We start from the raw sequence: 13,423 nt of genomic DNA on the forward strand, positions 1-13,423 counted from the left end.
CAAAGTCACTCACTCACTCATCATCTACCGCTCTATCCTCCACAAGGGTCGCAGGGGGCGCTCTGCCAATCTTAACCGACATAGGGTGAACGGTGGGGGTCACACCCTGGACAGGAAAACAAAGTTAGGAAAAGAAAAGAAAAAAAACAATATCTATGTTTTCTTTTTTATTGAAGTGAATAAAGAAACTTTTCCAAGTAATAAAAACCTAAGTTGCTGCAGACATTCATGGATATTTTACATGCTAACGGCCAGACAATGAATGTGCACCATAGTGAATTTGCATAGCTGTCAGAAATGATGAAGAAGACAAAGAAGAAATTAGCATGTTGACTCTGGTGTTGTGTTCCCACCAATGCTGATCAAAGCATGCTCACCTTGCAGAGTCATGTAAACCCAGGATTATGATATTTATGAGCACTTTCGATGACCTTTAGGTCGCATGAAAACACAACAATCCCTCCCTATAGTCAGTATTTCTGATTTGTCCATTCTGGGCTATGATACAAACATGTCAGACCCAGGGGAAGAGGACCTGCTCCTCTTCTAAAATAAAGCCCTGTTTAGTCCCAGCAGTACAGCTCAGCTCAGTTCAGTTTAGTAGGTTATGCAATTATTTGCATTTCAACTGTCAAAAGTTGCAAAGTGCACCAAAATAACAACTCTTTTTTGGTACCTAGCACAGCAGAGCTGCACCTAACAACAAAGATAAAGCCATAGACACACAACAATGGTCCCTTCTGGGTGACAATGGAGATAGAGAAACACAAAATGCACCCCTTTTTCAACACGTCATGTGTTATGACAGAAAGACGATTCAAGGGATTAATTTGTTTTCTTTTGTAAGAAATAATGTTAGTGTTGTGCTCTTTTTTGCCGAGATGGAAACGCAGGCACGATTCCAAACTGCGCCGTGGTGAACCAATCTGCACTCGGTGGGGAAACGCAGCGTAAAGGGCTCAGTTTAAGGTAACGGAAAGCACAATGTTGGTATTTTTTTTGTGTGGTTATAAATAAATGAAACCATACTTACGAATATTATATTCAATTTTGACTAACAAATCCACCTCTTCATCCGACACACTTGCCCTTTAAATGCAGCGCCCTCGCATGTGGCAAAATAGTTGCTTGCTTGCGCTGCCGTTATTCAATATTCAAAGTCCCTTTTCACCTCTAAGACTGCATCTTTTTATTATTTTATATGTACCCGCGAGGGGGGGAAGTGAACCTGCAAATGCTTGTGTCCAAGCTCAGAAAGATATACTGTAATCTCTAGATTTTCTCATGCAGGGGGTTTCTGTGAGGTTTTTCCGTGCAAACAAATTTCTAATGGAAACACAGCGCACAGATCAAATCCAGCCAGGATAGCACCCTAAGGGGGTGGAAATGAAACATCTAAATCCTTAATTTATAGATTTGTATCATGTCACCGGCTTAATGTCTTCCTTTGTAATTGTAAGTTAGATGCTGCCAAAAGAAATCAGTGATCCACTTAAGCCCTGGAGATTTTCTCTCCGCCGCCGCCGACGTGCCACGTTGTCAGTCTGATGAGGTTGTCAGAAATGAACTAATAAAAATGACAACGCTTGTGATGTAAGGACACGCACACAAAAAGAACTCAGCTTCTCACTCAATATCACAAATGTTAATCACTGAGGACAGATCGATGGCTTGATATGAAAGTGTCTGCTCTTAAATGTCACCTGGATTCACTTGTCCACGGAGCGCGGTGAATATTTTTTTGTACATTTGCCGGAAAGCGAAAGCCACCGCCAAATCCTTATCTGATCAAGGCTTCGGAAGCCGATATGAGCGAAGACGCCGCTCCCGATACGCGGGGAGAGGCGGCCCTTTCACACTCCACTGTCGTTCAGACTTCACTATCGCTGCGTTTCGGGAGACTTGGCATTTGCGGTTAACACCTGAAGGAATCTAATTAACAAGAGACCAGAGTATTTAATCACATCTTGCGAGCTTCCAGAGCACCCTGTACTTCATTTATTAAAAGCATTATGGTTTTTAAATAAAGCCATCATTCACTGTCATGGCCCGGGCAGTTTGTGCACACAGAAGGTCTAATTTAACGCTGTGAAGCTCTTTCTCGGTGAGCATGAAAAGGTGTTTTAAATTTGAGCTGCCAAACTGTTCAAGGCCTGAAGCCACGTTGATTGTTGTCTTCAAAACTTTGTGCGGTGTGATATTTTTTTATTCCTGTACTTGTGACACATGAAGATGCTACTTCACGCCTTGTACTTTTTTTGTTCTTATACCTGCTCTCATTTTTTTACTACTACTATTGTGCTGCTGTGTCAATTTTGAATTAGTTAGACCCAAAAGTAATACATGTGTGTATAGCTGACCTGTACTGTATGTACTTGGGTTACACAATGCGCAATCTGTTTGTTGTGAGGTGAGTTCGACGCGGTTTATGTTTTAAAATAATCTGTTTCAAGCCGCTATTCACACAGCCTATACTAGGTGTGTACATATACGGGATACATATTTGTCTACCTGCATAAAAGTATTACCAAAGTACAGCAATAATGAAACAGGATATCGAGAGATTTTTATCCTCGGCGAGGCGGCAAATATCTACAGTAAAGGTGTTGCTTTCTTTCCTTGTAAGTCAGCTTTTCCGTTTGAAGTCGGCAGACTGTCGGCCACTGATTAGTCAAAGACTGTCGTGACATCAGCGTGACGTCCGACATAAGAATCGAACCGCACAATGTCGAATCATTGTTTAGATCAGTTAAAAATACTTAAATACCCCTGAAAACATCCATTAATCTCCAACATTAGCAACTTCCCGAAAGCCAGTGACCGTGAGCCACACGGAGTCCGGGTGATGTGGTCCGGTCTTGCAGGAAGTACTGAACGATTCTGTGAACAAATCCTTTGAATAATAACTGATTCTAATGATTCAGTTACACCGAAAAAGAGTTGCTTTGCTCGTCAGCAGTTTGTGTGTTTGTGTCGCGCATAAAAGGATGTTGCGGCAGTTTCATGCAGACCCCGCCCACTCTGAGGAGGTACTATGAAGTAATGGAAAACCACGTGCCTGGTCTTCAACATCACCAAAAGTGTCCAGTCGAGCAGCTTTAAAACACCGGAGAAGTGTAGAGGTCGGGCATAAACTTTCACAAAATGTGTATCCTTTTAAAACTAAATATATAAATTATAAGTTAGATTTATCTGATCCAGTGTGTCAGAATTAGTGATATCTAATGGTGGGACTGCAGATTTTAACACATGAAGGCCTCCTGTCCACTCAGGCTGTTGGCGGCACAAGATGGCTGCCTCTGTAAAGCAAGGCCCTTGCCTGAAGTACATCGAAACGCTTATATTAAGGCTCTGAAAATCATTTTAAGTACAGAGAAATACAAACATACTCATGTGTCCTATATTCCCTCCGAAATATTACACACTAGACCAGGGCTGTCAAACTCAATTACAGATAAAGCGGTCGGAACTGATGATATTTAAGTGGGAGAAATGAAATATTTTCCCTTGCAGAGTTTTTACATATCTGTAGGGAACATGTGTTGCATACAATTATATTTATGACCTACAAATTCCTAGCAGATTGAAGTCGGCACATAATGTGCGCCGCGTCCATTAATTATATCTAGTACGCTGGTTATGTCGTTATATTTGATTAGTTAGCTCCTGATTTACTCCCTCCCACAGTTTTAGCAGATGTCTAATAATCTCCGCTATATCGGGGTCCAAAAAACGTCTAGCGATACAACCTTGCTCACGTCCCGCCCTGATTCATTTCCGGACAAAATCTAATCAGTGACGCATTCCGAATTTAATGTGGCACATAACTGCCGATGTGACTGTGGGGCTTACGACTGCACACATAAAGCCTGCTCGTATTGTCTTTTGTCGGCAAACGTATTTACATTTAAATTTACAAGAGTAACAACTGGCGCACAAGAAAGGCATTTGATGAGGATCGGAGCAAAGATGTTGTATGCGGGACAGTATTGATGATCCAAATGTTCCGTTTTAACAGGTGCTCGTACCCCAGAAAGACAAACTGAGAAACACAAACACACGCGATTATCTGTGCGACATAGTGCCCTGATTATGTGAAACGTACACTCACCGCTGAGGATTAAATACATGGAACAATACTCTGAAAATGATGTGAAGTAATCGGAGAACAAAGACAATGAATTTGTTGCAGCTGCAGCTGGGAAAAAAAAGAAGAAGACGACGACAAAAACTAATCAAAACAAATGCTGTGCATTGGTTGCAAGTGCCCAGGCCTTGGCGGACATGTGGGATGTTACACACCAGTGACTTTCTCATTTAAATTATGTCCAGGCAAAAAAAAACAAACAACAGCAACGCAAGACAGAACCACAACCAAGACGTATCAGGCTCCAGTCCAAAGAAAAGCAGTTCACACACACAGTTATGCTGCCCTTAAATCTCCATAACCGTACCAGAGCTACGTCCTCCTTAATGTGACTTATATCGCTGCACATCTGATCGTCTGAAGCAGCACAGATTAATAGTTATTATTTCTTCACATAACATAAAGCGTTCTTTTACCCAGAGCCGCCATGAATGTTGCATGAAAAGAATAAGAAACAAAGATGCCGACAATTTCACACAACTGTGAAGGTAAGTGATGTAGTGACTTTCACTGCTTCTTACTTTAATCACTTTAAAAAATGAAGCTGATTAACAGTGGTGGTGGTGGGAGGCACATAGTGCAGCATCTCACTCTCTCTCTCTCTCTCTGTCTCCGTGCACAGTCTATTCTTTGATGTTGTTGTTTTTGCGTGTTGCACCGCCCCGTCATTTGAATATCACACAGAGAGGGGGCTCCTACTCGGCCACTCGCTGTGCCTTTGTTGCCGTGATTAAAGCAGGTGTCGCGCAGGGTTGTGTTTGTTAATGACAGTTCGCATTTAAATAGCTGTCACTCGTGCGTCAAGGGAAGGAGGCGGAGGAGGAGGTAGACGGGTGGGGGAAATGTTTGTTTCCGGGGCCCTCCGACGTACTCGGAATGCATCTCTTTTACATGAGCTTAACCCAGCTTTGCAAATGAGCAGGCAAAAGTTTGTGCACCTGTGTAGGCTCTCCACGCAACGTTGCCGGCAAAGTGATGAAAGTCCAAACTTTGAAAGGGGGAGGGGAAACTGCAAAAATAACCCAGTTGAAAGTGTTGACTTGTAAGTATTTGTTTACTGCAGGAACATCTGAATACATTTTTATTAACATAAACATCTCTCTTGCAGCATACAGGCCTCATGAGTTCAGAGATGACCTTGGTGCGAGACGGGAAATTCAATCTCAGGTTTATGCCACAGGTGCCCTAAATTAACGGCATTGGTAATTATTGAAATAGTTTCTGTAATGGTTAATACATACAAATGGTACAGAACAGAAGAAAATAGTACCCCACATTATTATTTCCTGATTAAGATGTCAAATTATACTTAAAAAATTGTTTCAATGGCTGAATGTTAGTTCCCAGTGAGCCGGCTCAAATTTGGGTATATATATAAAAAAAATGAATATTGTGTGTTCATTTTGCAAAAGATAAATAACAATAACCTTTTTTAGTTTTAAAGAGAACTTTAGGCTAAAGAATTAACTCAAGTGTTCTCCGAAACAAAAGTGTGTCAAATTCATGTCGGAAAGAGAACCGAGAACTTTAGGTTAAGGAGTCAACGCCCGGTTCTCTGAAACAGGAGTGGGATTAGAGTCGTTCTTTCAGAAAGCTCTGCACTGTGTGTTTTGGCGACAGGTGTTACATACTGTAGCTTTAAAAAAGACCCGCATATGCATAACAGAGACATTGAGCAACATCTCACCTTTTATCTCTGCTTTAATCTCTAATTAAGTGATAATTCACTGTGAATTTTCTCACGACATTTGACATTTTTCACAATTACAATTGTCCTCGAGTGCATCATTAAGAAATCTATATTTTAATGTGGCTTTTGTTCCTTTACGAGTTCTTTTATTTGCTCTGTGCATTTAAATAATAAATAGTACTCAAACAAAAACATTCAAAGTAGATTCTAATAGTTATTTCCTTATTTAAAAACATTTACCAGCCAAGCCCCGAATGTAACCCAACTTTATTTATCAGTTTTATTTTCTGCTTCTGCCACACACTTCTCTATTTTACAATAAATCTGGAAGACCAAAAGTCTGTGTGCCGGAGTATGTGCCATGTTTCCTAAAGTTTCCCTGCATTTTAATAGTGTGTCTGAAAACAGAACATGGCCCACGGAGACCGCATCATGGAAGAGTGTAGCATCCTTTCACAGGGACGTGACAAGCGCGAGGCAAACCTGACACTTTCTCTGCACTAAAACCGGCGATGTTCCACATATATATAAAGTGTATTTTACAGGACACTGCAGGAGCGAGGCGGCGAGACACAAAGACAACTAAAAATCACAGGCGATGCCTCGCGTTCGTGTAAACTCTAATCAGGGAAGGAACGGCGTAGCGCCCGCATGTCAAGAACTATTGTATTGTCCTTGAAAAGTAAATTCCTCTCCGCGATATCCAGCCCACAATTGCTCTGTTTGATTGTTTAGCTGCCCTTGATGGTTCAACAACAAACATGCAGTCGTCGGCGAGACACTTTCATCATAATAACGTCGGTGAAACAAAGTGGAAGGGTAGAAGGGGATTGCCTTCTGGAAGTAATTAGCCACAATCACGCTGTTCTGCAGCTATCTGTGGCTTTAGCTTACCTTCATTCTTAATCACTGTTTGTTTGTCGGCACCCAGGGGTCTTAAAATTTTAAATATAAGCACAGGACTGAAACTTATAAGTGGCTTTACGCAACAAAAGAGAGGGCTTTTTTTTTTGTGGTGCCTTTACTTTGTGGCTTCTAATTCCAGCAAATGATGTTGTTGACAAAAATAAGAGACTTTTTCACATGTTAGCTGTATTAAATAAAAGAAAAACCCTCAATAGTTGCACCCCGAAGCCCCCTCACCATTGTCTTACAAATATGTACCAAGTCTAAATCTAATTCTGTTTATTAGAACTGAGAAACTTGGTTGCTCATTATGCTCACCTATTGATCTCCTCATCCTGGGAGAAAGGAGATTAGCGGTCAACTTTCAACACCCCAATCAATAATCATCTCCCTAATTGGGTATTAGCAACAAGAAAGCGGACTCACTTGTCACACACACAAGGAAAGAAAAGGTAAAATCAGAGTTGGGAGGCTGCTGCATCGCAGCTGTTTCGCTCATACCATTAATTTGAAAATAGCGTGTTGTTCCCGATAAAGATGCAGCAATCTCACTGAAGTAGTCTCCTTGAAAAACCACCGGAGCGGCGCGGATGTGCCATTTGTTTTTCTTGAAGACATTTGGGTCTAAGGATCAAAAGATTATTGAGACACAAGTTCAGAATTTCAGCTTTTGTATCCCACTATTTACATTTAGATGTGTTTAACAACTTAGGACACGGCACCTTTTGTATCCAACCCTCCTCCGGGGACATTTCAGGCGGACAGGTTTAGTGGTGAGCATTTTAAAAGGGGACAGTACATGAAGAAAAGGTCCAGTAATAAGCTCGGGGAGGCAAAACAGAGGTGGTGCGGACACATCCTTTGAAGAGTTGCCGTTGGAAGGAGAGGAAGAAAGGAAGGACAGGCACAAGGAAGATGAAGGCCGAAGAAAAGATACATCGATTTAGTGAGAGAGAACATGACAGTGGGAGAAATTAAGGCCCAAAAATTGCAGTGGCAACTCCTAATTGGGAGAAGTTTGAAAAGAACTTTTAAGAATATTTGGTTGTGTAACCTTGATTCCTCTGATGAAATCAGGGACAGTGTGTTTTCAGTCGCTGTCTCGCGGCGCCTTTTTTTGTGATAGGTTTGGATAAATTGCTCTGGGAAACTGTGCCGGAAGAGATGTTTGCGTAGACTTCCAAATTCATCCTCCCCCTGCCAGCACGAGGAAAATCGTCAACAGAGGTTGGTAGGTCTGTTCCAGGAGCAGCCATGACACTAGCTTCTCCACAATTTGGCCTGTCCATCACCCCAGTCTCTCCTACACACTCATATATATTTTTTTTTTTTTTCATCTGTACAAATTCCCAATTGGACTTCCAATATTTACCGGTGATGGGTGGTGAGCTTTCCTGTGGTCTGGCCTCTATATGTCTGAAAATCTTTTTCAAATGCTGGACTGTGACTACCTTCAACTCCCGCACCGTGGGAGCTGGTGGACTATTGTTTTTGGAGGGGTTTTCATCACGGCCCTTTCTATCATCCGCTGCTGCTGCTGCTGCTGCTGCTGCTGCTGCTGCTGCTGCTGCTTTCTCAGGACATTTCGAATGCGTTGTATCGGCTGATTTCTCCGCATCAAAGTGGATTATTTATGCACACATTCAAAGCTCTATTTAATGTTTAAACAGTCGGTCTAAAAGACAACGCCTATAGGCGATGAGAAACCAGTCACGTGTTTCTAAACCAACCCAAAGTTGACAAATGCAGTGGGACATGGTTTGGGTGAGATGAATTTCAAACAGGTGCCTGATCTCCGATGGATATGGGTTAGAGGGGGTAACGTCGAGCTTGAGGCAGGACACTTGTCAATTTTCTCACTGTGGAGCCTCCAGAGTATCCTCTGTTGAGTTCACTTGGATGTAAGTAAAGATTTTTTTTTTTTTTGTGGGGAGATGTGCAAACATTTGCACATAAAATCTCCGGAGAATCTACATAATTTAGTGCGTGTCTGAAAGCTGTTGCAAGCTTTCTATCGTCTCAAATGATACTGTCTGTATTTATACACTGTGGCTACTACAGTTTTTTGCCACTCACTCACACTTTCATAGAGCACACCCATGCTCACACATGTTTCATACTCACTGACGACACAGCCGCCAGGAGCTGAGCTATGGGAATCGGACCCAAAGCTTTCTGATTGCAAGATAACTTGCTCTACCGCTGCGCTGCCACCCGGGTGTCTCTAGCACACAACACAAACAAAGAATGTGGCCTCGCTCTTGTGGTCATATAATCCAATCCAGGACCTTCTGCTTAAAGCTACAGAATCCACAGCTTATATTCATTTCCAAACTTTCGTCAGTAAACGTTATAGTGGGGAGGAGAAAAACACTCCACTATGAAATGTTAAAATGACTTCATGTGTGGTATTTTCTCTGTTATTTAGGTCAGCGACTCTCAGACTGTGCCTCTTCTATCGACTCCAAAACCCTTTGCATTCTTTTTTGCACATGACATTTATTATTAGTAATTGATTTGTCTCAGCTACTCCGGATGCCATTCACCATGAGCACATTCGTCAACACCGCACCCCCCCCACCATCCTTCTCCCCTCTCTCTCTCTCTCTCTTTTTGCTTTTCCGTGCTTCCCATCCAATCAGAAAAGATTCAAGAGAGGAAGCGTTGAGCTGCTCTGCTCTCCCCTCTATCGGGATAATTGAAACAAATGCCCGTTTGAAACCGAGAGCGTTTGCTTAATTGAAAGAGGCAGAAAAAAGTATGTCCCTTTCATAACTGCTAACAATGTCACCGCTTTTAGCAGCAGTTTGAAGCGGGGGAACAGATGAAGATTTCTCTCCCATCTTGAGAGGTTGACAACAAAACAGAAAACAGTGATCAGAATACATTAAATGTAATTGGAGTCGTATCTCCTGAAAGTGTGAGCACTCGCCTCGAAATGAAAACGCGTTCTGTTGTGGAAAAGTGGAGGGAGGAAAAAAAAAAAAAGGCTGTGATATGAATTTGACGATGGTGGAATTGGTGTGATCGAAATCTTAATTAGTAACTGTGATGAAATGGTACAGATATTCAGTGCTTCCTGATTTACGTTATAATTCAAAGTATTTTCATAATAATTCCAATTTTGGATGCACATGAATGTTCTCCACACTAATGGCACATCTTGAGACACATAAAGAAATGCTATCTCTTCATTTATTGGCACAGAGTTGTTCTAAGTAACCTAGTATGACCTTTTCTTAAAAACTTTTCTATCTTAGCGCTAAAAACCTGCGTCCTCCTGACCAGGCACTGCAGGGGGACAGTTACAGAGCCACGGTTGGTGGTAGGGGAGCCACAAAACCACTTCCCCACTACTGGTTCATCCTGCTCCCAGAGGACCAGTGGTAAACACTGCACATCAGCCCAGAGGCCAATTAGCCTGCAGGATCAGCCTAGTGAGAGGCCTGCACGAGAGGGGAGGGGGACTTAATTCAAGGAGCAGACTCTGAGAGAGTTCAGCTATATCCTAATTGCTAAAAGAGCTCAGGTCCCAGTGGTACGATTCAGACTTTCAGAAAATATAAAGGCATTTCATTGTTTTTTTTTTCACAAAAAAAAAAAAAAAGGAAAGTAAGAAAGAAATATAATGCACCGCAGTCTATAATGTGAGGAATAACAAGCAAGATATGGTATCGACAGAGAGGTTGGTAGTCCATAACCACAGATCCGCCCACAAAATTGAGACCGCCTCACCCGGGAAACCCACGTACTTTTAGGCAAACAGTTTGAGTAATTTAATCTGTAGTTTAGCGTCCATTACAACCCAAATAGCACAACCCTAAATAGCATAGGGTGAGAAAACGAGGTTAACAAGAGCACATATGTATCAGAGTAATGTTAATTTGAATAACACAGTATCCAAGCAACAGTAACAGCCCACTGAGTGAAATTAGTTATTTAGTGAGGCTCCTTCCTGCTCCTATTGGCTCTCCAGTTGACCTCTGCCCTGGTCATTTACTCCATACCCATCATGTTTCACTGCAACGCTATCGTTCTCTTCCAGAGACTGAAAGCATAACGCTGCAGCGAGATGTGTTGTGTGGGCGATGTGTGTGAAAACCTTTAAACGATATGACAAGTGTTTTTTTCTTTCTTTCCTCCCCTCTGAGCTGTTTTGCACACCAGCATTAAACTGTTTTCTCACTTTTCCACGTTACAGTAGGAGAAGTTCAATTGGAAAAACACAATGTTCAAAAACAAACTTGAAAAAAAAATACTCCGCTGTTGCCATATGCAGTCGTATGAACTTGATGATATCTAGAATCGGCATGTGGAATCTTTCATTCCTTCTTCTCTTCACAGCTGTGCTGTATGCCCTGACATTCTTATACTTTATTCTAATATTATATATTCTATTTTAATATTTTATTCCTGCTTGTATAGCCCTGCATTTCATATCCTATATGGAACCCCCCCCACACACACACATCCTTCCTAATAAATTGCACAGCCCATCTACACATCTATGCCAGAGTACACACTCATGAGTTTAATTACCTGCAGGGAAAATGAGCTTTTTGACCTTGTTAACATCGGTTTTTTTCTTCTTCTTCTTCTCTTATATGACTCAGAGTATGATTGAAATGAGCAGTTACAGCCATCTTGGAACAGCATGTACTGATGAACGCAGATTCTGACAGCCAAGGTTTCATTTGTCACATATCTGAGGCACCAATCCCATCTGCTTCTGTGGTGGTTTATTAAACTGCACTTTTCCTCCCCTCCCCCTGATATTCTTTCCTCTAGTCCTTCTACTCTCAGAATCATACAAAAAAAAAAATAACACAATGTGCAGTATGTTTCCCGATTTGTCTGGTCTCATCACGTCTTGTCCTTCTTGTAAAGCGAGAGGGAGAGAGAGAGAGAGGGGGGAAAAAAATCCCTAACGATATCATTTCCATTTCCATGTCTTCCTATCTCACACAAATCCGCAGCAACTTTGTTGTTTTATTGTTGTTGTTGTTACTTTTGCTTTTCCTTTCTTTCTACTATTTGTCACAGTGATGTTATTTTGATCTGTATTGACAGGTAATGGCCCTGTGTGTGTGTGTGTGTGTTAGTGAATAAGTGAATATTTGTTCTGGAGAGATGGAGGAGTGTGGGAGGGTGAGAGATGAGGGGGAGGAGGAGGATGAGGGGAGAATGTTTAAGGAGGGATGGAAGGGAATGTGATAAAGTGTATAAAACATGGAAATAAATAAATAAATAAAATAGTACTATTTGGGTTGTTCAATTATACATGTGAGGTCTTGGTACAGCTAATGTATGTAAAAATTAAAGTGAAGACCTTTAAAGGTCACAGACAACGAGTCATCCATTAGAACAATGTTTGTGCTAACGTGCTAACATGGTCAGTGGCTAACAGACAAACAAACAGGCTCTTCATCAGAGCCAGAGTTTGACTGAAGCTGAAATACTTATGGCTAAATTTGTATAATGTTTCCTCAAATGCTTTCATAGAGTTACACAGTTGAACTCATTTTTAATTAAGTATTTTTTTTTTTTTTTTTCAAAAATGACCTTGTTCTAAACTTTAGTTTTGCATTTACTGCACACAGGCCGTCCTGGTAAAATAAACCTTGGACAACTTCTCATCTGGTAATTTTACATGGTTTTAGGCCCATATTCAAGAAAAAACTGCTTGTGCTTTAAACTTCTTTTTTATGTCAACAGTTTGAGAAACCCTCTTCCCAGTTTCATTGAGACAAAGCCCTTGTGCATTAAGACGGAGCAATAAAGTGTTTCTCCCCTAGTTTGGCATGGACGAACCTGTCTGACCTGGAGTCCTGAACTCAACCCCATCCACCGCCTTCGGGATGAACCGCAGTGCCGACGGTAAACCAGGCCTCATCAGCGACTTCTGACCTCTGAGGTCGACTTCTAAAACGATGTGGAGAGCCTGAGAGCGCAAAGAGAAAGAGCCGAGGCAAGATTTTTATCACACAGCTGTATAACATGGACTAAAATGTACATTCTCTGCAATATTAGCAATTATATTAGGAAATGCAGTAGGTGAATTTGTGCAATCTGTAAGAGAGGAATGAGACATTGGAGTTATATTGGCAATCTGTGCAGGCTTTGGCAAAATGTCCTTGTGGAGAGCAACAGAGTTAAACCACACTGACAGAAATGTAGATACATATTAACAAGGGTTAACCAAACTCTCAGTAAAAAATCGGAACGTTGTCGATCAACTCCATACTTGGTCTTACTGAAAACGAGGTCTTGGCTCAGATAACCATGAATAGTAGAATGAAGAGTTCCAAGATCGGGCGATTGTATGGTCAAAATGAGTGTGTGGGAATGTTTTCCACCTGTTGCATGAACATAATAGATTTGACAATTGACAAAAAAGGGATGGGTCGATACCACTTCCCTGTGTCCGATACCGATATCACAAACTCGAGTATTTACCGATACCGATATTAGTCCGATACAGTCATTTTAGACTATTTATGAACGTGTGAACTTGTTCAAGGACAGGATTCTCCAACTGTGTAACAAATATTGCTCTTCCAAAAACAGCCCAAACATGACTCGGCTAAAATGCCGTCATTTACAGTCTGTGTCTCGTGAAGCATGTGACTGGAACTACCGGAACTGACCCATAGCGATTCCCATCTGAACACACTGAGTTG

The sequence above is a fragment of the Solea senegalensis genome, linkage group LG1 (assembly GCF_019176455.1).
Source record: "Solea senegalensis isolate Sse05_10M linkage group LG1, IFAPA_SoseM_1, whole genome shotgun sequence".
Taxonomy (NCBI): Eukaryota; Metazoa; Chordata; class Actinopteri; order Pleuronectiformes; family Soleidae; genus Solea; species Solea senegalensis.